Source organism: Lonchura striata, chromosome 1 (genome assembly GCF_046129695.1).
Source record: "Lonchura striata isolate bLonStr1 chromosome 1, bLonStr1.mat, whole genome shotgun sequence".
NCBI classification, from domain to species: domain Eukaryota; kingdom Metazoa; phylum Chordata; class Aves; order Passeriformes; family Estrildidae; genus Lonchura; species Lonchura striata.
Window position 1 is genome coordinate 118430256 of NC_134603.1, and position 23151 is coordinate 118453406.

General features: G+C 40.8%; 1 protein-coding gene across 8 annotated transcripts in view; it reads right to left on the minus strand.

The window, feature by feature from the left end:
- RARB (retinoic acid receptor beta) overlaps positions 1-21455 on the minus strand; it is a 320022-nt gene extending 298567 nt beyond the window's left edge. For 5 of the 8 annotated variants that reach the window (XM_021538080.3, XM_021538079.3, XM_021538076.3 and 2 more), the window contains exons 1-2: positions 21393-21455; positions 12655-12750 (exon numbers count right to left, since the gene is read on the minus strand). The gene's annotated coding sequence lies outside the window, so the exon portion shown is untranslated. Of the gene's footprint in view, positions 1-12654; positions 12751-20515; positions 20678-21392 lie in introns of those variants that run through there. The other 3 variants (XM_077787082.1, XM_077787086.1, XM_077787078.1) reach the window with 3 other exon arrangements.
- Positions 21456-23151: the final 1696 nt, after the last annotated feature.

Consider the following 23151-nt stretch of genomic DNA (forward strand, 5'->3'; position numbering starts at 1 on the left):
GACAAGTTAAAAAGCAACCACTGAAGTGCTTGCAAAGTATTTGGATCATACTGCTCAGGAACATCAGTTTCACCAAAACTGAAATATTATTTGAAAATTAGAGTCTTTGTTACTTTGGAAGGAAAAACACTTTTGCATATGTAATACACAAACTTTTAATAGGCCTACTGTGATTCAAAACTTAAGGGTTTCCTCTCTTTTATGTAGTATAAAGTTAAGATAAGATTTATTTATGTTTTGTCTCTGGTGCAGAGCAACAGTTCACAACCAGAACAGGTCTGTTGGTCAAGGCCATTTTCACACCTTAGGACAATGACTTTGGTCTAATCAAAGGGAAATGCTACTTCCTAACATGACAAATTATCTTTTTTGACATAACAGACAGAACTGTTGCTTCTCTCTGAGCTCAATCTTTATTTCATCGTCACTTTTATCAGATCAGTGCTGGTGGCAATACATCAAATGCTTAGAATTTCAATGAAATTATCATTACAAAGGCTTTCAGGGGTTTGCAAACTTTCTCTGGGCACAGAGCGAGACTGGAGTATGTAGCAGTCTGTCCCACATTCCCTACTCTCCTGATCTCTGGTGATCAAGCAGGCTCTGTGCTCATCATCTCAGCCTGGATACCACCCAGGATATTTGGTGGTTTTGAGTGTCACCCTGTGGGTGGCTTCATATTTTGCAGCAATTTGAAAGAGGTCAACAGTTAGCAGCTATGAGTTGATCATAAAACTGTACATACACACATATGTGCTTCAACCACCGATTAAGTGTTTCCATGCTAGTCATGGTTATGCGCAATATATATTAATTATATAAACAATCTATGTTTATACTAAGAGTACATCCAAAAATACAGGAAAAGACATACAAACAAAGCATACAATATCATTAACAGTGTTTTCTGACTACATGCAATCACATTGATAGTCAAAAGAAGCCAAAAATTGAAAAGTCACACACTAAGTGTTTGATCCTTTAAAAATTACATCTTGATGGTGCCTCCAGTAATTCTCTACATAACTTTACCCCTTTTTCTTCTTCTCAAAAAGCCCTTCCTCTCTTCCTTTAACATAATATTAAAATTTATCCAATTTCAGTACCTGGCACCAGCGAGTTGGCTTTTCAGGAAGACCTTACTGATAGCTCATCTCTTACACATATGAAAGCATTTCTTTGCTCTGCAAAGTAATAGAGCCAGAGGATGCTGAACCAGTTTTCTGAAGCTACCATTCTAGAAACACTACAAACAGCTAAGAAAAATACGGCTGCATAATTTTTAACAAAACAATATGGAACCTGATCCAATGCATTAATGGTCCATAATGCTATTGAACAAGACTACAAGAGAGACACTTTACTTGCAGTTGGTTGTCAGACAATTACTCTCTGCTGCTGTAATACTTCATGTGCATACTTCCAAGGAAGACTCATGAACACACAGGTTCATTAAGGGAATGAGAGAATCGATTGTAAAATGGAAAAGGCCGAGTGAGGGCATATTTCAAAGAGATGAATATGGTACACTCCATTATGTTGTAATCAGCCTCTCTCTTTCATCCTAAGAATTGTAATAGTCTATCCTAATTTTCAAGGAAAAAAAAAATTCTTACTGCCTGCATCATACCTTCATCCCAAATACAGTGAGGAATTCAAATGTGCTGCAGGCAGTTTCCATTTACCATGGTCTTTGGAGCAGACGGTATTGATGTTGCTGACCATTTTTCTCCTTAATAAGAAAAACATTCAAATGCTACTAATATTGCTGCCTTGGCAAACCACATTTTATAGATGGGACTTGCCCTGTACATGACACATAGAACATCAATCAAGGCTGAATTTTATTTCAATTTATTATGGTTGCTGTCTAAATGAAAAAATGCTTATATCATTAAAGTGTCTTACAATATAAATGTGTAAGTGATGTAATCACCCATTTTGTGAGAAAATTCTGATTTTGATTAAAAATACCTACAGCTGAATGTATAAATATTTAATAAATGTGGGACAAAAAAAAAAAAAACAAGCACATTAAGAAACCACAGTAATTGGTATCTGGTGTAACATCATGGTTTTATGCTTGATAGCTTTTCTCTTTAGAAGACGAGTTTGTAAGGTATTCTTTTAAAATGGTAAGAGCTGCCTTTTTGTTCAAATCATCGAGAATAAATTACTTCAATCTTGACTTCATTCAAGACCTCACATGTGTGCTTTTTTTCAAGTTATCATTTATCACAGTTCTTTGCTTGCTATAGCCAGCTATCTCCAGACTGAAGCTGGTGGCCTGCAAAAGCCCTGCAAGCCTTTGAAAATACACAGTTCTGGACACCACACAATTACCAAGAAGCAGAAAGCAGCACCTTATAAGAAGGGAGAGAGTACTCAATTCTGTAATTGACTGGAATTCACAAACCTGTCCCAGCTATTGAGACAGAATTTAAGGCTTGGCAGAGTCCCACTGGCACACACCACATCCGACATCCCCAGGAGTTGGCTGGGATGCTCTCCCAGCTGCTGCTTCCAGCATGGCACAAAGCAGCACACCCAACATCTTGTCCTTGCTGCAGAGAGCACTGCAGATCATCAAGTCAACCCAATGGCATTGGCAACGCATTAAACTCTCATTGTCCCTCTGCATCATCAGCATACAGTTATTATATAAATACAATACCTCCCCATTCACGAACAGCCACCTCCTTCTGCTGTGTTTATTTGTCAGTACTCTAAAGTCCAGAGCGTAACTGCAATGAATGATAAACTCTTACAGAAGTTCACAAGCACACTGAAGACCAGAAAGTAAATCCAAACAGTTTCTACCAGAAAAATGAGAGTTAGCAGATTGGTAGGCAACTGGTTCTCCTCGTCCACTCTGACCCCCTCTGGAGTACTCTGGGCAGCTCCAGGGCTCCAGCTCCAGGGCCCCCAGTAGAAGGAGGAGGATAAGAGGGCTGGAGGACCTCTCCTGAAATGACAGGCTGAGATGGACAGCTGTGGTTGTTCAGCCTGGAGAAGACAAGGCTCCACAGAGACTTAGAGCACCTTCCAGTACATAAAGTTGGCCTACAAGACAGATTGAGAAGAACTTTTTACAGGGACAGGTGGTGACAGGACAAAGGGTGATGACTTTAAACTGAAAGAAGGCAGATTTAGATTAGAGGAAGAAAATCTTTATTGTGAGGGTGGTGAGGCACTGGAACAGGTTGCCCAGAGAGGCTGTGGATGTCCCATCCCTGGCAGTGTTCAAGGCCAGCTTGGACAGGGCTTTGAGCAGTGATCTAGTAGAAGGCATATCTGCCCATGGCAGGGGAGTTGGGACCAAATGATCTTCCAGGTCCCTTCTAACCCAAACTATTCCATGACTCTATGTTTTCCTTACTTGTACAAAAAGTATCTAAAGCAGAGGTTGGATCCAACGAGCAAAAGACTGAACTGCATAAGCAGTGGTTTAGTAATATTGAAGATGTGGTAAACAATGTAGTACAGCTAGACGCTGCTGCTCTTTGTCAGGTAACCACTGCTCATGCACAAGTCTCAGCACAAGAGGGAAACTCCTTGAAGATTTTTGCCTTGCACTGAATTTTATCATAGCCAAGAACTGAGGAGCAATTTCAACTTGGCATTTAAAGAAAAAAAAAAAAAAAAAAAAACTGTAAATGAAGGAAGCGTATGAGAGCTACATGAAAGATAAGTGGACTTTCCTGACATTACATATTGTAAAGTTTGCCAGAGCGTATTGAAAGAGTCAGTATCCAGGTTAAATCACATCCTGCTGCAGCTGTCCAATTTTACAGTTAAAATATTCATATTCATTCCATTAAACAATTACAGAAGGAAATACAAAATATTATTAAAAGTATGTTGGCTTTGTGCTATTTTTTTTTAGATTTAATAATATTCTTAGCTTCAAAGAGTGATTTTTTTTGTGTGTGTATTCACACCCTGGAGGCCACGAAGCAGTTGTCCTGTGAAAATCCTACAAAATCTAAACTATACTATACATTTCTGGCAGACGTTTTAGACAAGAAAAGAAGGATATTTTAGCATTTATGGAGCTGGCCTGACATTTAGGGGATCTCAATTTAATTCCTTGTCTGCCAGACTTCCTTCATAATCCCAGACAAAGTAAATCATTTTCCTTTCCCTAGTTTCTCATCTTCAAAATGGAGAAGACCATTAAAGTAGGTGAATCATGAAATTTTTGAAAGACAAAAGATATCCTTTTATTCTCCATTTTTATTTTTTCCATGGTTAGAAATTTACCTGAAAGCTTAATCTTTCAAAGGTTTCAACTGTATGCTGTTTGGTTCTCAAAATCAAAACACACTATTTATAAGTAACACATTTTGTATGTTGCAGATCCGTCACTGGAGAGTCTTCCATTTTAAAATGCCTGCTCTGTGATAAGAAAAGATATTGAAGAATGAGCACAGAGAAAGTTAATAAACAAAATGCATTCATGGCCCATTACTTCAAATAACTTTACCATATAAATAGTCCACTCATCAAATAATGGCCTCAATTAACATTTAATGCTCAGACAATACATTTGTAATGTACTGCAGGGATTAAAAGTTCTGCATGAATATCACTATCCTGGAAGTGCCACTACTCACAAGAGAAGTACTGACATATTTTCCACTTGATTAAAAGCAGTCGCTAGTCTTTCCTCACCCTGTTTCTCTACTAGACCTCTTTGTCCTAGAAGGATCAAAAGAAAATATACACTCTATGTAGGAGCTCCCAATCTGCTAGCTGATGATGACTATGAGCCTTGCTTTTTAAAATCCATAAGCACACTAGTTCAGCATTACTACAGAGGAGAAAACTAAGCTGTCCTTATGATTTTGTTAAGAAAGCAAGTAATGAGAATTCCCTCATGTAAGTGCAAGCTTCAATCCTTTTTACAACAAGGTAGAACAAAGCTAGTTTTTCACAGAATACTCTCAGTTGGAAGGGACCCACAAGGATCACCGAGTCCAGCTCCTGACTCTGCGCAGGACACCTCAAGGGTCACACCCTGTGCACGAGAGTGATGTCCAAACACTTCTGGAACTCCGTTGGGCTTGGTGCTGGGACCTGGGGAGCTGTTCCAGTGCCCAGCCACCCACTTGGTGAAAAGCTTTTTCTAATATCCAACCTAAACTTCCCCCAGTACAACTTCAGGACATTCCTACTGGTCACCACAGAGAAGAGATCAGCATCAAAATAATATGGCACATATTAGCTATAAAAAACAAAAAAGTTAGCACTTCCACCACCAGGAACAAACATGAGGACAAGACCAAGGCAACAATGGGAGAGCCTGACATTATGTGGACCCTGCAACAGTGACAAGCACTGCAAGAACTGCTGAGATGCCTGGATGCTTGCTCCTTGGTATATCTAAATGTGAAACACCTCCCTTCACCCAGACATCTTGCTGCTAAAGGGGAAGGAGAGTATCCTTGTAATATGTGGTTGCTTTTATCCTGCAACACAATGACTGAGTGTTGATGAGAAGATAACCAAGTCAACTACTCAAATACCAACAAAACCCATTCTAACAATGACTGCCACACCATGGCATCATTTTAGAAACTGACTTCAGTATATTCAGATTTTTTTTTTTTGTGGGTTTGACCTGAATCCTAATGAAATTAACTGCTAGAAGAACCCAAGCCAGTACAAGCTACCAGATTCCAAGGTATGATACAAAATCTGCTGAAAAAGTCAACAGATGCTTCTACTAGAAGCCAGAAAGTAGGAAGGTCAGGAAGTTCCTGGAAATCTAAAATGGATCTCATTGTGCTTTGAAGGTGAAGTGATGGAATAAATAAAAATTATTAAGAGTTAACCTACAACAGAGATCTAAGTATAAAATCCTGCCAAGACCCATTATTCTCAAAATGCATTTTAAGTCATGTTAGGATCTCTGCCTGTGGGTTCATCTAAGGCATAAAAAAAACCCCACCAAAACAATTCAATGAAAATGAAATATCCAAAAAAATAAAACTGATTCTCAGCTATTATTTTCCCCACAAGTATTGCCTTATTTTAAATTTATTGCTAATAAAGTATGTTAGAAATTGTCCTTAATAAGCTCTGCATGCATCCAAGAAAAGTGCATACACTGACAAAGATGCTTCTAGTTTTGCACAACACATGGCTTTTTATACTGTATGTTCTCTCTTGAAAACTACTCCCTCACAAAATGAAAATTCAGCAGAAACTCTAATAGCTTTCATATTTCAGTCTAATAGGTAGCATGGCATTGCACTGCCACCCACCTTTGCTACAATATTGCACAGCACATTTAACAGACATTTGCTTCCTTCACTCAGTCCTTATGTGCAGCTTCTGCAGGACCTTAGTATTAACATTTAACAGAGTCTATGAGCATAAAGCACATTTATGAACACCTGCTAGAACATTTTATTTGCCTTAAGAGTTTTATTATAACTGTTAAATTTTCTTGCTATGCTTTATGGGCCAAATCCTGGTCCAGTTTTAGCCTCAACTCCCATTGACTTCAACAGCAAGCAGATTTGATTGTATGTGGGTTTCCATACCAATTCAATACAGCTTTAAAGAAAATGGGATCACTGGTAAGCACAATACTGGATAGAAAAAGCTAGAACTTAGCAGCTCTAAACATCCACTGAACACAGCCTTCAAACACAATTAAATAAACAAATAAACCCCACACTGCATTACAAAACCCCACGAGCTCTGAGGCCAGAAATACAAGGTATGCAGGTATCCCATCCACAAATGGCTTGGCGGGATATATTACCACCAACTATTCCCTCGCAGATCACTCACTGATGCTCCTGCCACCAACATTTGGCTGTCTGTATGAAAGCCATCAAAGGCCAGAATGCAGCCATGCCAGCCTTGGTCACCTCCTGTGACACATCCAGTCACAGCCCTCTTCAACAATACAGGATTGGCTGGGACAAACCATGCAGAGCCAGAAGTTGTAGCTGATGAACAAGAGTCCAAGGAAGATGTGCCAGAGGAAACCATGCCAGAAGTCTGACTGTTCCTAACATGTTCTCTACTACCGATCTTCTTCTTTACCATCTTATTGGAGATGTTCCCAACACCTCTGTGAGACTGAACATGACTTTACACAAGCAACGCAGCTCCTCGTAGCTTAGAGAAAGATAATGACAGTCCACATTAAACTCCTCAAAGAAAATGTAACCTCATTTGAAATTACTTAAGGGTTTACTTTGTCCACTGCTATTAAAAGTCCAAAAATAGTAAGGCAGCTAGCAAAAAATAGACAATATGGCAATGTCACATCTGTTTCACAAAAGCTTGACAGTAAATGCTTGATTCAAAGCATACTATTAAGCCCCCCAAAATTCAAACAATTATAAAAATGAAATTATAGACACAATGATGAATGACGACAAAAGAAATGTTAACAGATCTAGCACTATACAAAAAAAATATTGATTTTTCTCTGATTACTACTTAGGTGATCAGAGTGTATAAGGTCCTAGTTGCCTGCTTGCTCTAGATTTTATTAATGCTTCAATATCAGACACCCAATTTGGAAATCAATGCTTACTTCATCATTTTTCTCTGAAGGATCCTATTATTCACAATTGATTTAACAGAAATGAAAGGCTTACCATTAACAAGACCCAGCTGCTGACACTTCTTAGATGAATTATTGAACTTCTAAGAGTGAATTAACTTAACCATCACCAAGACTTATTGTCTGATGTTTCTCATACCAAAGTCAGTGTATTTATAATTACAGAACCAAGTAGTAGAAAGTAACTCCTTTGCTGCCTCCTCCAACACCATATACACCATGTAAAAATTAAGATTTTAAAGATAAAAATATAAATTATGCACCAAATTCAGTCAGTTGGAGCTTAGCCTCTAACTGCGTTTTGACACCCTGAATCTTCATTTATTTCTAAAATTCATAGGTCATTTCAAGGTTCAGAAAGAAGAAATCCAATTTATGGCAAGTTACATCTTCTGTCAATGAGATTACTACAGTCAATGCTCCCTAGGGCTGATCATGCCCTGTCAGAAAGCCTACAGAAGACTATTATTAATTCCCTTTAGGTACAAAATGAAGAACCACCTTATGAATTGAGATAAAAGTAACAAATATTACACTAGTGCAAGTACAAGAGGTACTACCAGTCCATAGAAAAAGCAACGTAAATGTACAAAGCAAGAGGCCTGTGTTTAAAACCTGCCATCTGAACCAAGGGGCTACCTCTGCTCAGAACATAAATTCATCATGCCCATTTTCCAGTCTAAGAAGGACTATACATCACCCAAGGTGAATTCCGTTCATCAAATAAGAGCTTTTGCTCCGCAGAATAAAAAGTTCAGTACCAGAAAAAGAGCAGGTTTGGAAGGGCAGATGATCACATCAGCCTCTATTGTAATCCTATGCAATTCCCAAGCAGGTATACTGCTAATAATGCTCTTCATGAGCCATCCTTGAGAAGGGGCAATAAAAACCCTGAGTGCCAGTACACTGCCCAGCTGCACTGATCTACAAACACATTAGTGTGAAGAACATAGAGCTGTGCTAGGCAATAAGATATCCTTCAGCCACAGACAGTAGGACCACAGCTGCCTGGTGACACAGCCAGAACAACTGCTCAGCTGTCAAAACGAGTGAACGTTTCAGGTCTTAGTAGACTTTTGGCTAATCTGTACTACCTGGCTGAATATGCCTTCAAAATTCTAGAATGGCAACTGCTTTCTCCTTTAGCATTCATCATACTTGCAGAGGTCAGCTTGATCATAGTTACCTCTGCAACTGCTCTGAAGACTTTAGCACAAGACGAAGTTCAGACTCCAGATGCAACACATTTGGGAAGTCTTCTGGATTAATAACACAATTTTTCCTTCCTTTTTATTCCACAGAACCGTGAGATAACAGACCTGTTTATCCTTTTCACACAAGCTGAAAGTCAACAACTGTCCAAAATCACTAGAGTCTCTTCTCAAACCTCTCAACGGATTTGAGTGCTTTCACACTGCTGGAGGCAAAACACCTGGGCTTTTTTACCAGGGTTAGCATGTGAGGAAGATAGTCTTGGAGCAAACCAATCACTTTTTGAATACTGTATTTCTCTTTCCCAACCCCTGTTTTAACCCCTATCTTACTGAAACTAACCTTAAAATTCTGCTTCGTACATCAGACAAACACTTTAAAAATTAAGAAAACTGTGAAGGAAAGAAGCTTGACAGACAGTCTCCAAGATCATAGGAGATAATTTCCTACATTAGACAAACAGGCTAAAATCATGAAATTATGATTATTTTTTAAATATTGAGGTATTAAAAATTTTCAGTCTGCCTCTTCTCTACAGAATAGCACTTTTGAAATGGAGGGTGGCTGCCCATAACTGAAACCTGCTTAAATTTGATATCTGCATAAAACATATCTCAGCAAGTATGTTGTAACAACTTTTTTTAAAAAGACATGGACTTTGGCAGATTTCCTGCTTTTCTTACACTCATTTCTTCCAGTACTTCCCACATTATGAAATAACTCTTAATGCTATAAAGACAGTTCAGACTGCAAAAATTGGTCCTAGTGGTTCCAATGGGAGTGACGTGGTCAGAATTTGGCATTCAACAAAGTTTCCATTTCTACATAGGTTTCATTTATTTTTCAGTTTAAAAATAACACCATATTTTGGCATGTAACTAGAGCTGCTCCTGCAACTCAGAAGAAATAACACTGCTGGCAAGCCTCAAATCTGTTCCAAGACAAAAAACTGTGTTGGCAGAACTTTTCCTAAAAGTTCTTTTTGACTAGAGGCAGAATTCAACACCAGCATAAATGGAGAAACTTCAGTGAAAACAGTTATGTTACACATTAAGTTTATATAATGCAAATATATTTAGCTGACATGGAATTTAAATTCTTTTGAACCAATTCTGCTTATGTTCTCTACGTACATAATAACTTAGCACCAAATTCTATAATCATTCTTCTGTGAATACTCTTCCCTCCTACATAAATGGTACTGTGCTATTTACAAAGTACCGCAACCATGCCACACATTTTTTTAAACGTAAGAGTTATCCAATTAGGATGTGGTGAAATTAAAGCTGCAAGATCTATATTCCTGCATCAATTACAGGCACAGAAGAAAATAACATAAATCTGACATTTCACAACTTCTGAGGGTTTGATTTTGCAACCTACTTTCTAAAATACCTTTTTTGCATGTCCTACCCAAGGATTTTTTTAGAGCATGAATACAGTTCACCAATGTGCAGCGGTGCTTCATCAACACAGATCACAGCAAGATTTGACTCCCAACTCCACTATAGCACAGACAACAATGAAAGCATTCAAGTACCTAGACAAAGATGCCCATGACCCTTGGATATACAGGATATAGCTGGTTGATGGATGGGAAAAAGTACTTACAAGGAAACCTGTATTATTTTAGATTAACTCTTGAAAAAAGCTGAATTGAGTTCTTCTTGCCAGAGAGAGGGAGAAAGTTACAGTAGTATCAGGCTGCTTCAATCCTCTTGAAGATAAAGCAATACAAAGCTTAAATATGTAGATATTTCTAAAACCAAGTTCTAAGCACAGCTTACTTACTCTACCCTAAATACAGTTGACTGAACTCTAAATACAATTGTGTGAATATTGTATTGAACATCATCGGTGTTTTGCCTTTTTGCCAAACTATACTTTTTTTGTACATTTTGCTATACTGTCACTGAAGAAAAATATTACAAAGAAATGTAGATTGAATTTATTTACCTTCAGATTCTTCAGAATTTGTATCCACAAATTAATGCACCACAATTCATGAACTGCTTCACATAATTCAACTAAGCACATGGTGTAGAGGACCTTTAAAGGTCCCTTTCAATTCAAACGATACTATGATTTGCAACACTTAATTGTAAAAGTCAGCCTGCCTAAACATAATGCATCTTTTCAATAAAATAAACCACTTTAGATGGCCACTGACTTAAAACAACTCAACAAATAAAAGGAAAGGTAAGAGGTGATGCTTATGTTCAGACCTCAAATTAATGCAGTTAATTTGACCACCAATATAATTAATACAATGACCAGATGAGAAGTTAGAACTCAAAATAAACTTAATATTATTGGTATGTAAAGAAAAAATAAATAGAATATGAACTAAACTTGAGGTCTGGAATTCCAACCAGCGATCTCTTTGAGAATAAATTACACAAAATTTTCAGCATAGTGTGCCTAAGAATTGATGTCACAAAAATCATCAGCTCTTCAGAAATGTGAGGCAAATTTGCCACCAAGTATAGGAAAACACATTAATTATCTTTTTATTTCCACTGTAGAAATGTACTACAGGTGTTTCAGAAATACTCTGATTTTCAAAAATAAATGGTCTCTTTCTTTCCATACATTACCAAGTCTAACAGAGGCATATTTTTATTTAGGCTAAAATCATGCCTTATGGGATACACTTAGGAGGAGGAAAGGAGGACATGCAACTGGCATTTGAGACATATTGCCAGTGCAAAGCTGCCAAAAGCACACAGCAGGGAGCATGTTTTGGCTATCCATGAGCAGAATAAGCATGCACTGCTTATTCTGGCATTTGCCACTGCCAGCTGGCATTTGTTTCCAAATACAGAATGCTCACTAGGCAGTTTGGAGACTGGACATACTCCTAACCTTAACTATGCTCCCATAAAAACATGATGCTGAGATACCTCATTAACCATGTCTCTCTCTTAGCTGACTGCCAAATGAGAAAGACTGAATGACAAACAAAAAGGATACATTTTCCTTTTACACACAAAAAAGTACTTAAAGTATATCCTAACATACTCAAGTGCTTACAGTAAAAGAGAGATTTTAAGAGTGTTGGAAGAACATTCTGCCAGAATCTCAAAAAGCAGAAACACTGCCACTCTCTATTGTACATAGAGAGTACAGAAATGGTACATACATTGTACAGAAAAAGTGAAATCCAGAGACACAGAGTAGCAAGAAAGCATAGCAATGTATAGAAAGAGTGGCTGGCACTGTGATTATAAAGTGTACTATCATGTTTAATACAACCTCAAGCACTCCTCCCAACAGACGCTCCCTGCTTTATGTGCTGGGGCAGATTTGTGGGTAGAAGATTAATGTCCCCCTCCATCTGTTAATGACTATATAGGTCCCCTGGGCTTTGCACCAAGGGTACTTTGCCCTTAGGATGGAACAAGAAATGGGAATTTGTGTTTGTTACAAGATGCGCTTACTATTTCCAGCAACAATAGCTATTGCTAGATGTGTATATTATTTCAGCTTTATCTACCAAAAACATATTTTATTACTGTAGCTCAACTGTGATTCCAAGTAGATTTTCAAAGATATCAGTTAAAAGGAGAACAAACCAACCAGGGAGCACTTTTCACTTTCAAAGTGCTTTCCTGACACACAGAGCCTGCATTGGTATTTGCCCTGTAAGTGCTCTATTCATTTAACTTTTCACTAGAGTTTCAAAGTGACTCCACTTTTTGGATTTCCCTTTCTCTGTCACTGATAGCCTGCTGTCATGGACCAAACAACCCAGGAGGAAGAAATGTACCAGAGACTGCCATGCAAAGGAGAGGGCACTAATTAAAGTCTTCCTTTCCTTCAGGGGGTTCTGTGAGTGGATTTTAACTTACCCCTGTTAACTGTACCTTTCCTCCTGAGACCTGGAGGCAAGTCAGAAGGAGCTTGACACCAGCACAGTCTTCATGGACCTAAGCCAGTTTGATATCCTGGAAGAATATAGGGAAGGAACCATTACAAAATGAAGTTCTAAAGGAATGAGGCAAACATAATCATCACCAGAACCATGATACTCAGAGCAAAATCAGAGAAGATATTAATATCCACAAGTATCTCCAATATCCACAAATGAGGAATTAAAACCAGAGTGTTGCTTCACTAAAGTCTCCAAATGTGGTGTCTCAGGTTTGTTTCATGCTTCCTTTCTTCCTTTTCCCACCCCTATCAATTGTAACACTGACCTCAATTCCATCTCAAGGAAGAAATAGTTGTCCCTACCAAAATTCCCTGTGAGCACCAAAGGGAATTCCAGGGGCAGTCAACCATGTTAACATTAACACCAAGCATATTTAATCAACTTCTCCCAGTTTACTCAGCTTAAATTTGGAAAAAGCTGGAACACCTTTGCAGCTGAACCATCAACACAAGAATAGTCTACCCTCTTTTTAAAAAAGGGAAATGCAATTTCAGCACAGCCTCTGACAATCCTTTTGATCCAACTGATCATTGTTTCTCTCAAACCATTCCTGTCCAACAAGAAAAGCAGGACAAGACCATAGTCAAAAGGGAAAAATAAAGAAAAATGGAAAAGGAATTGTTCCGCATTGTCCTTCATCTTCAGCAGAAAATTTCCTGGTCTCAAATGCTACCAGAGTGAAGAAAGTGCAGCCACAAAAGACACTTTTTCCCCCTCTATATCAGCAACAGTGCAAAACAATGAGCGTTGAACTAACAAAGTGCTCTGCCTGTCTAGGCCTTAGTACTCAAAATATTAGAATGAAAACATTTCTCTACTGGCTTCCCAAATAAGGAAATACTCCAAATCAAGATACACACTTAAAGCTGTTAAAATTAATTGTAAAATACAACCAAAAAATCCAGCTTGATTTGTATATATTTTATTTCCGTAACACAATATTGTTAGAATCAACAGAGCTGATCCCAGATTTCCCATCTGAATCTACTGATATTTGACCTTTTTCTTATGCTTCCTCAATAAAGCATGCATTTCATCTTTCATTTGAAAATTAAAGGAATCATCTTTTCCTTTAATCTGTGTACAATACAGGAAAACACATTCCGAGTATGATTTAAATAAACAGAGCAGGTAAAAGGGATTCAATTATAATATTTCTTGATTATATATATATATATATATATATATATATATATATATATAATATTTCTGATTTCTTCTCAGGTCCTTTTGGAAGGCTGACTTAGAGCTAAAAAGTTTGAAATGAAACTCAATGCTAAAAAAAATAATAAAAGATACACAGTTAAGAATATTAAAGACAAAAGCACAAGGGACATAAGGGACAGAGCAAAGAGCTGCAGTTTCCCTTCCCTCTAGGGAGTACAAGATAGCACAAGCTAGAATATCTCCTGATTGATACTCCTTTGAGCAACAGCTTGCTTTCCTTAATGTGCCTCCTCAGTTGCCATCCTATGGCCTGCACAGGTAGGCAGCCCCTGGAGAGAAAACCACTGAAGTCTGTGCATCCTATAGAGCACTGACAGCAATCATTCAAGCTTTTATACAAGCCCCTGTACCTCTGCAGAAAGGCTGCTCTCAATCTGGCCTCCAGAGGAAATACAGCAGCCTAGATTGATAACATCTACTCACACTGCTGCTGATTAGTCATAGACTGTCTCTGACAGTTTTTCCCAAAAAACTGAACAGGAGTCTTAAGCCTGAGCCACAGCTAGCATATCTAACTCAAGTACTGGTAAAACACTTTCAATGTCAATTGCAAAAAAACCCAAACATATCTGTCTGGGGGAAGAGCAGGGGAGTTACTGTTGCTTATTCTTGGAGAAGGGAGGAATATATCACGTGTGCACATATACTTATGTCTCACACATAAGTACAGGATAACAAATACAGCTTGTTCTCCATAACAGAATTTTCCACTTTGAACATATAGACATCAATATATAAAGTTCATGTCATTTCAGTGAGATACCTTTTGAATGAATAACACTGGCATTATTACAATTCATGTAACACAGATTCTTTGGTCATCACTAACTCAAGGACAAATTGGAATCTGAAGGCCAAATCTATGGGGATTCCTGGTGGCATCACTAAGACCTCACACAGATGTCCAAGACAAGTAGTGCTGGTATTTTGCCCACCTTTGCACCAAGTTAGTTCTGAGAAATTACTCAAAAAACAGTCAAACGTGATGCCACAACTAACAACAGTGAGCAATTCCATCAATAGAGAGTACTCATCACATCAGGTGCAAAGGACATGTGAATAATCAATCTTAGATCATTTCAGTAGCCATTCTGTCAGGAAAAAAAAAAACAAAAACCAACCCAACATTTTCTATCTAAGTATACGAGTCATCAAACTTAGTATGTTAAATACCTTCCCAGACTGGTGAAGAACTCACCATCAGCCAAATTCAGCAAAGACTACCACTTGACCTGTGTCACATTTATTTGTCTGAGCTATTCTCAACACACAGCAGCAAGATTGTGACTAGTCAAGGCAGCAGCAGCACTTTGCCCCACAGTTTAGTCTTGTTCCTTTGCGTGGGCTCTTTATCCATTTTTATTCAAAATTATCTTGGCCATGAGTACTACACAAAGGGCTCCTCTGATCCCACAGACAGCTCTTTTGTCCTAAGAACATAATTTAAAAGACTATTTAGAATAACTTTTACAATACTTATTTTCTCTGCAGGAAATTTTCTCACAGAATAATTTAGGCTGAAAAGGACCTCTAGAGGACATGTCCTCCAATTCCCAGTCAAAGCAGTGCTGATCTCAGAGTTAGAACAAGTTGTTCAGAGTCTTGTCCAGTCGTGTTTCTAAATCTCCAAGGCCAAATCTCACAACCTCCACAGACCTCAGGTCAGAGTTTAACCATTCTCATCGCCAATTGTTTTTCCTTATGCCCAGTCAGAATTGCTCCATTTCTATATGTGACAACTGCACCTCACCCTTGAACCATACACCTCAGAGAAGAGCACTATTCTCTGCTCCAAAACAGCCTATTAGGAAATGGAAGGCAACAATTCACCTTCATCTTCTAACCTCCAGTCTGGGCAAACCCAGATCCCTCAGCCCTCCCGGTATGCCATGTACTCCAGACACCAACTGAAACAAGGTGGTTGCTCCAGATTAAAAGCCTTTAAATTATTTATGAAAATGTTACAAAGCCTTTCACATGCCTCACCTGGATCATACACATTACTTTACAGGTCCCTTGACACAGGCAGGATCATTGGTACCTTATCTTCTGAGAGCAAAGAAAGTTCTGAGGACAACCTCAGGGGAGCAGCAAGCATAAAGGATTTGACAAGATGATGCACTGAGTGGCATCTCAGATCACCTAACACTCTGGAACAGCACTTTATTAAGAGTAGAAAGAAAAAAAAATCAACATTTAAAAGAAGTTTAATGTGGTTTAGAATGTAGCTATACAGCTTCCTGCAGTTGACCCCAGAAAAATAAAAGACATGTGATGTGTAACTTCCTTTGACTTTTCTTTGAACTCTAGATAGAAGTTCCTGCTTTAAAGAGCAGGCTTTTTTTTTTTATTAATTACTTTTACAATTTTCATTAATATTTCCAAATAGTACTTAACTTAACTTACTAAACTTAGTACTTAACTTACTGAAATATTTGCACATACCAATTCTATGGGTTAGAACATCCTCTCAAAATAAAACAGTTTCTAATCTTTATTTCAAGATAAGGGTGCACTGCATTGCTTTGATGAAATGAGCAGTACCCACCCCTCACTTGACCATGTTAATTCCAAAGCATTTGCAGAGAATCTAGACAGAGGTCAAAACAGATACAAGAAGGATATGTAAGAAAATGATGATCTGTTACCCTCATTGAGCTACTGAGAGCATGTACAAAGCCTGTCCTCACAGGGCACGAATCAGATTTCATTCAGAGACCCAAGAAAGTCAGCTTTCTATATAACTTCATAAAATGTTCCCCATATGCAAGAATGGGTTTAATAAAGATTTTATTTATTATTTATTTAGAACTTCTCTTCTATTACTTTGCTACATATTGCTGCCACAGGGAGAAGCTTTTCATATCTGCCTAGATAAGCCCTAAAACCTCTGGAATAATGACTGCCAAATACTCCAACAATTGGCAGCCCCAGATATTAAGATGGAGATCTGTTCAGGTTCAAAACCCTACCCTTAGCAGACACAGCAGTTCCACCCAAGAACACAACATGTATTAACACTGAAAAATAGTCATGGAACTATTTCTACAGACAAACACACCTGTATATCCATTTGTGCCTACTGTTGGCAGAATTGCATATTATACACATGGCCCATGCTACACACAACCTTCAGCAATTTAAGAACAAACACCAGTGGCTACAATATTCTGCATCCATGAGAGAAAAGCCATGGCAAAGACACCAGAGCTGTCGCATGGTAATGGCAGCTCAATAGTGAGCCTGCTGCAACTCTGCAACAGCATGAGCACCCAGCCCCAGGTGCCCTCCTCCCACTGGGGAGTGCTACCACTGACACAGGGGACAAGTGGTAGCACTTGCATGAGAAGTAACACATTGGCACAAGACTCAACTCAGCTCTGAAGTTTTACACATGACTGGGAAAGGTTTTGCCATCACTTGTCTAACGAAAAGAACAAAACCTATGTGCAAAGCTTTTTAATGCCTCCACAATTGGCACTTTTACATCTCCAGGTTGGGGTTTCCCCCCCCCGCCCACTTCATCCTGTCCTCTCCATTATGTAGAGACCACCTCCAGAGTGCCGTGCTAATTAACAACACTTGCACTCTGTATTAAAACTAAAAATAACTCAAAAAAATCCAGTGAAAAGAAAAACTGAATGAGCTCATATGCATTCCATCATTTCAGTAATATTGGTGTATTTTAATTATACCTAAATAATTTTAATTGTGATCTGAGCAGCAGACTAACTATAATTGCTGAAAAATAAAGTTATCAATTAAACATCAGATATGGTAGAGTCTATTGCCCTATAGACTTGCTATAAAGTGCTACAAAAATATATATGGCTGTAACCAAAACTAACAATAAGTTCACTGTGTGAGGTTAAAACAAAGAGGTGAACAGTAGAGGAATGTTCATCTGGTGTAGCAAGTAAATCCAAAACCTACAAAGCATAACTTCAACTAACTAATATTTCATAAAATTAAGTTCTTTTTACTTTCACTAATATGAGTAGGTCCTAAAAATAAGAAAAAAACACATTTCTTATAGGTAAACGTCTATTCTACAAATTTTCTATATTTCCAGCATTTCATTTGGCTTTTTCACTATGGACCTTATTCTGTTTCCTTATGTCTGTACTTCCTGTATGTTCAGCATTCACCAATCTATCTACCTTGAATAAAAGCTAAACGATAGATTACAGAAAATGAGAAGTTCAATTACTCTTCCAGTCTTAAAGATTTCCCAATACTGTAGCAAACAGAATACTGCACATTGCTTAGTGGGAGGGGAAATATTATTTAACTGACATTTCATCAGCATCTTGGGAGTCAAAGGCCATAACCTATAATATTGAATATTTAATTAGAACACAACATACAAATAGGAAAATATTGGCCCTTTTTCTCCCCAGTATCTTGCCTAAGCTGTAACAATAGTTTGCACTTGCAATATCCACCACAGTAGACTCCATTATTATAATTAAGATCAGCTAAGCTGTTTTAGGGAATTTCAATAGCTACTGTCTCCTCCTAACACATGAACAAGAGAGAGTCAATGATATTGAAAGACAACAGATTTAATGCAGATAACTTACAGAATTCAATGCCACAAAACATTACTGAAACAACAGGTTATTAAACCAGGCAAAATATTAAAGCCTCGTGCATAAAATAACTGCTAGCTGAGAAGTTAGAAAAACTTTCACCTCAACAAAAAGCACTCTGTAACTGCTCATAACAGCTGGATGACAATGGCTCGACTTTGTATTGCATCCCACTGAGGAATGGCAGCTTTTTTAATCATTGCTTGTATCACCTACTAGGAGAATCCCACGTGGGGTGCAAAGTAATGGAAAACTAATCTCTGTCTTGAAAATACCTGTACTTCTTGCATGAAACACCAGTATTAACACAGATCAGGTTGAACCTGCTTGCAACTCTGATTTTATATGTGTAAATGCACAGAAGTCAAGAAGAACTTAGTTTATGCTACCTACCCACCATATCCATATTGACAGAAGTGTGAAAATGGATGATCCCTTTCAGGCACACCTGGCTCAAACTCCTACTGTAAACACCTACAGACATAGTTAGGAATTTGCTGCAATAACTCATTTCTTTCTACAGAAATGGGGATATGTGCAAACGCTGAGCCTTCTACACCTCACCCACACTAGAGACCCACTACCCCCAAAACAAACTCTATCAATAAATCGCTTTTACTACTGACATAGACAAAATTACCTCAGCAGAAAATGAAAGAGCAACCATTGGTTGTGCCACTCTTTCTACCTAAAGAGAACACAATTTTCATGCATAAAAGAGACACATAATGCTATTAGGGTGAATTAGCCTAAAAATACAAGAGGACTGAGACCTCTGCAAGAAGGTGCAAAAGAGATGCAAAGTACCCCAAAATGCAACCATCTTCGGTGGAGCACTTTGGATTCTTCACAAGCACACTGAGACACAACATAATGACAACCCAGGTTGAGGCACTCTAATTTACTAACACTTATCACCGTGACACTACTATACAAGGAAAATCCTGCAATCCTTCATCTAGCAAAGTATATTTCACTGGAAGCTGACCCACATAAAAAGCTGAGGATCAACCTTCTCTGATCATTGAAACGGATACAGATGCTGACACAACAAGCTCTTACCCAGAGCTTGATTCATAAAGGAATGGTTTTATTAATACTTTAAATTAAAACCAACCTTCTTGGTTAAAAAACAAAGCACACGCTAACTCCTGATGCTCTTATTTTAAGAGCAATGTTTTTTTATTCAGTTTTTCTTCCAACTCTTCCCAAATGACATAACCAGAACTACAAACAAGTGATGTCCACATAGCAACTTCTACCACAATGACACAACTGATCTAAATTTACATTGACACCACTTTACCTTAAATCAGCTTCTCCCACATGCACGGGCTTTTGCACTAGGTATCCAATTCCTTCAGTCAGCCTTAGCATCATATATAATTAACCTATGCTTGCTAAACTTCCTCATGAGAACTCTTCCCAGAGAAAGAGACGAAGAGCAGCCTCAGCGAATTTCCTTGCCTTGCTTTACTGTCCTGGTGGGCATCTTTTGGATCTAGCACAGTACTTAGACAATAATATATTGTGTTGCTCCATTAACTACTTTGTTTTCAGAATCCATGTTATTGTTTCCCTTTCTCTTCAAGGAATAAAGTTAGACCGTATTTATTGCCAGTAATTGAGCCCTTCATATTTTGTTACACACAGCTTGCTTAAATACTAATAAAAACGTCTCAGCCAAAGGCAAAATATCAACACTTTCCAAAACATCAAAATTCTGCCACAGATTCAAAGGACCAAACTGTCATTCTACATAGTGACACTGTGTGCCACTAGAAACAGCGTGCCACTAGAAAAGCAGAAACGCATAAAGAGCATCCCTATTACCTTCTTGCATCAACACCAGTGACACGCACACACAACTGCCGAGCCTTCTGTATTTGCTAGCCATGGATCACCCTGGCAGGCAGCAGAAGGGATCCAGCAGAGCCCGACATCGCCAGCCTCACTCACCCAGAAGTAATCCCTGCTCCAGCCGCACAGCCACCGCGTCCCAACAATCTCGTCCTCTCCGGCGAGTAGAGGAGCCGCAAAACTGAACTTCCACTCCCAAAAGGCGCGGGAGAGCCGCCCTGCACGCCTGCCCGGCCGCTGCCCGAGTTACCGGGGCACGGAACTAGCGGGAGGCGCGGCCGGCCGGAGGACGGGCTCCGCGCCTCTCCCTGCGCAGGAATCTCACTCGCAAGGCGCACATCGCTGGGGCTCTGCGCTCGCCCACCGAGCCACTCTGCACAGCAAGCGCTGCCGAGACCCATTGCCTTGTTTTAACCACATCTGTAAACATTAAGGGGTTTTTTTTATTTTTTTTAATATTCCGCCAAAACAGCCGTTCATTCGGGCCAACGCCGCCCAGCAGGAGAGCAGCCGCAGCGGGGGAGAGGGTGCCGGGCTGACAGGGTCCCGAGCACAGCCGGGCGCTCCATGCTTCCGAACCAGCCCCCGACGCGCCTCGGGCGCGCTTTTGTCTGCGGAGGAGAAGGCACGGAGCGCCCGGGCGCTGCCGCCACATCACCGCGCTCACGGGCTGCAGCCCGAAATAGCGCCCGCGCCGCCCCGCGCCCCGCGGGCGGCGGGAGGACGCGCCCGGTGCCCCGCGCTGACCCGCTCCGAGTCGGTGCGGGGGCAGCGGGGGCAGCGCGGCCCCGCGGGGGGCGCGGACACGCGCGGAAGGCGGCCCCGCGGGGGGAGCGCCGCGCCAGCCGGGACCGCGAGGGCACAGCCGACAGCGCGCCCCGCTCCTCCCCTCCCCGACTCTCCCCACGCCGGACGCGGCGCGGCAGGCGAGGAACCGACACCGACCCCCCGCCAGCCGCCGGCAGCCCCGCTTTACCTCGGCAGCCTCCCGCTCCCGCCGCCGCCCCGCCAGTGCCGCCGACAGCGGCGGCAGCCCCGGACCCCCCGCCCCGCCCCGCCCCGCCCCCTGGCGCGGCCGCGGGGGCTCGCGCGCCCCCTTGCCGCGCGCGGGGCCCGGGGGCGCGGGGCGCTTCCCGCCCGCGCGGGCCGGGGGGCGGGAGCGGGACAGCGGGACAGCGGGACAGCGGGACGGCGGGACAGTGGGACAGCGGGACGGCGGGACAGCGGGACAGCGGGACAGCGGGACAGCGGGACAGCGGGACAGCGGGACGGCGGGACAGCGGGACGGCGGGACAGCGGGACAGCGGGACGGCGGGACAGCGGCACAGCGGCACAGCGGCACAGCGGGACAGCGGGATCGCTCCCGCGCGCTTCCCGCCCGCCAGCCCCGCGGCGGGGCTCGCCCCCCTCGCCTCCGGACGCTGTCAGGCGCTTCCCACATCCAGCGTGAGCCCCCCGGCCGGAGCAGTCGTACGCCCGTCCCTCTTTCCGCCCAGCGAAGGGGACCGGGGCACGGGACGGGCTTACCCCTTCCCGCCGCCTCTCACCTCTCGAGTGCTCTGCGCTTTGACTGCTCTGCCCGCAGCCTCTGGATACAGTTTTTCTTCCATCAGACTCCCACTTCGGTAGCACCTTCACTGCCGATGTGCCTCTTCTTGCCTTGACGGCTGCGGTGTCTCCCCGAGCCTTTTGCAGGTGTGTGGGTCCGACAGGGAGGAGAGCATGCAGTGAGAAATGTTAAGAATTCCTGCTAGGGAAGAAATCCTGAAAGAGGGAGAAAAGGTGTGATGATGCTCAGGTGGGCAACGGGCTCCAAGCCTTCCATCCCAGCAGTACAGGAACTGACTGGGCCTTCAGCATCCTCTCAGCTGCTGTTCATCTCAGTTTAGAGATTGCAAAGTCTTCAAGAGTTAAAACAGACAAAACACCCTCTATTCAGATTTTTGACAGCTGTAATGAGCACAAGGAAGAATTATGTAAACATTATTAAGTGTTAATAAACACATGTCAGCGTTAGGCACTCTTGTGTAGAAATGTTGGTAAAAGCCACGGTGAAAGCTTTAGTCATAATGTCTTTTTAACTTTATGTAGCTGGTGTAATAGGCCCTGTGCATTGCTGTTACCTCGACGGAAAATCATTACCCAGTAATGGATGAGCCAGTTCGGAAGGAGTGCCACTGGGATACTGCACACTTTCATTCAAAGATGCTCTGTATTAGAGGAAGTAGCAGGAGACCTGCCAACTTTCCCAATTTAATTATTAAACTGTCAGTTCCTGACTCCTTGTTTCGACTTCCTGAGGCAACATCTGGCTGTAATAACAAAAATAAATAAATAAAATAAAATTTGATCATTCACTCAGCAGCATTCTCTTTGCAATGCCCTTTTTACAGCAACTTTTATGAAAAGCTCAATATGGGGGATCCAGACCCAGCATCTCTCTGAAGTGCCCAAAAGCAAAGACAAGAACAGTTTCAGCTGTGATCCTCAAGGCAAAGATGTGCAGAAGGCTATATCATATACTTGAGCCTGCTCTCAACGAGTCTGGTGGTGTACGTTTTAATCTTCCTAATCCTTCTTTTATTCATAAGAACATCAACGGGTTTTTTTCACTGCATGAATCTGCATGATATGACTCTGGGAGTTTAAAAAAAATCTTTTGCGAGCCAAGAATTTTTGCATTTTCATCAAACATTGCTTCAAAAGGGTAAAGAAAGTTGGTTTCAGGAAGAAAA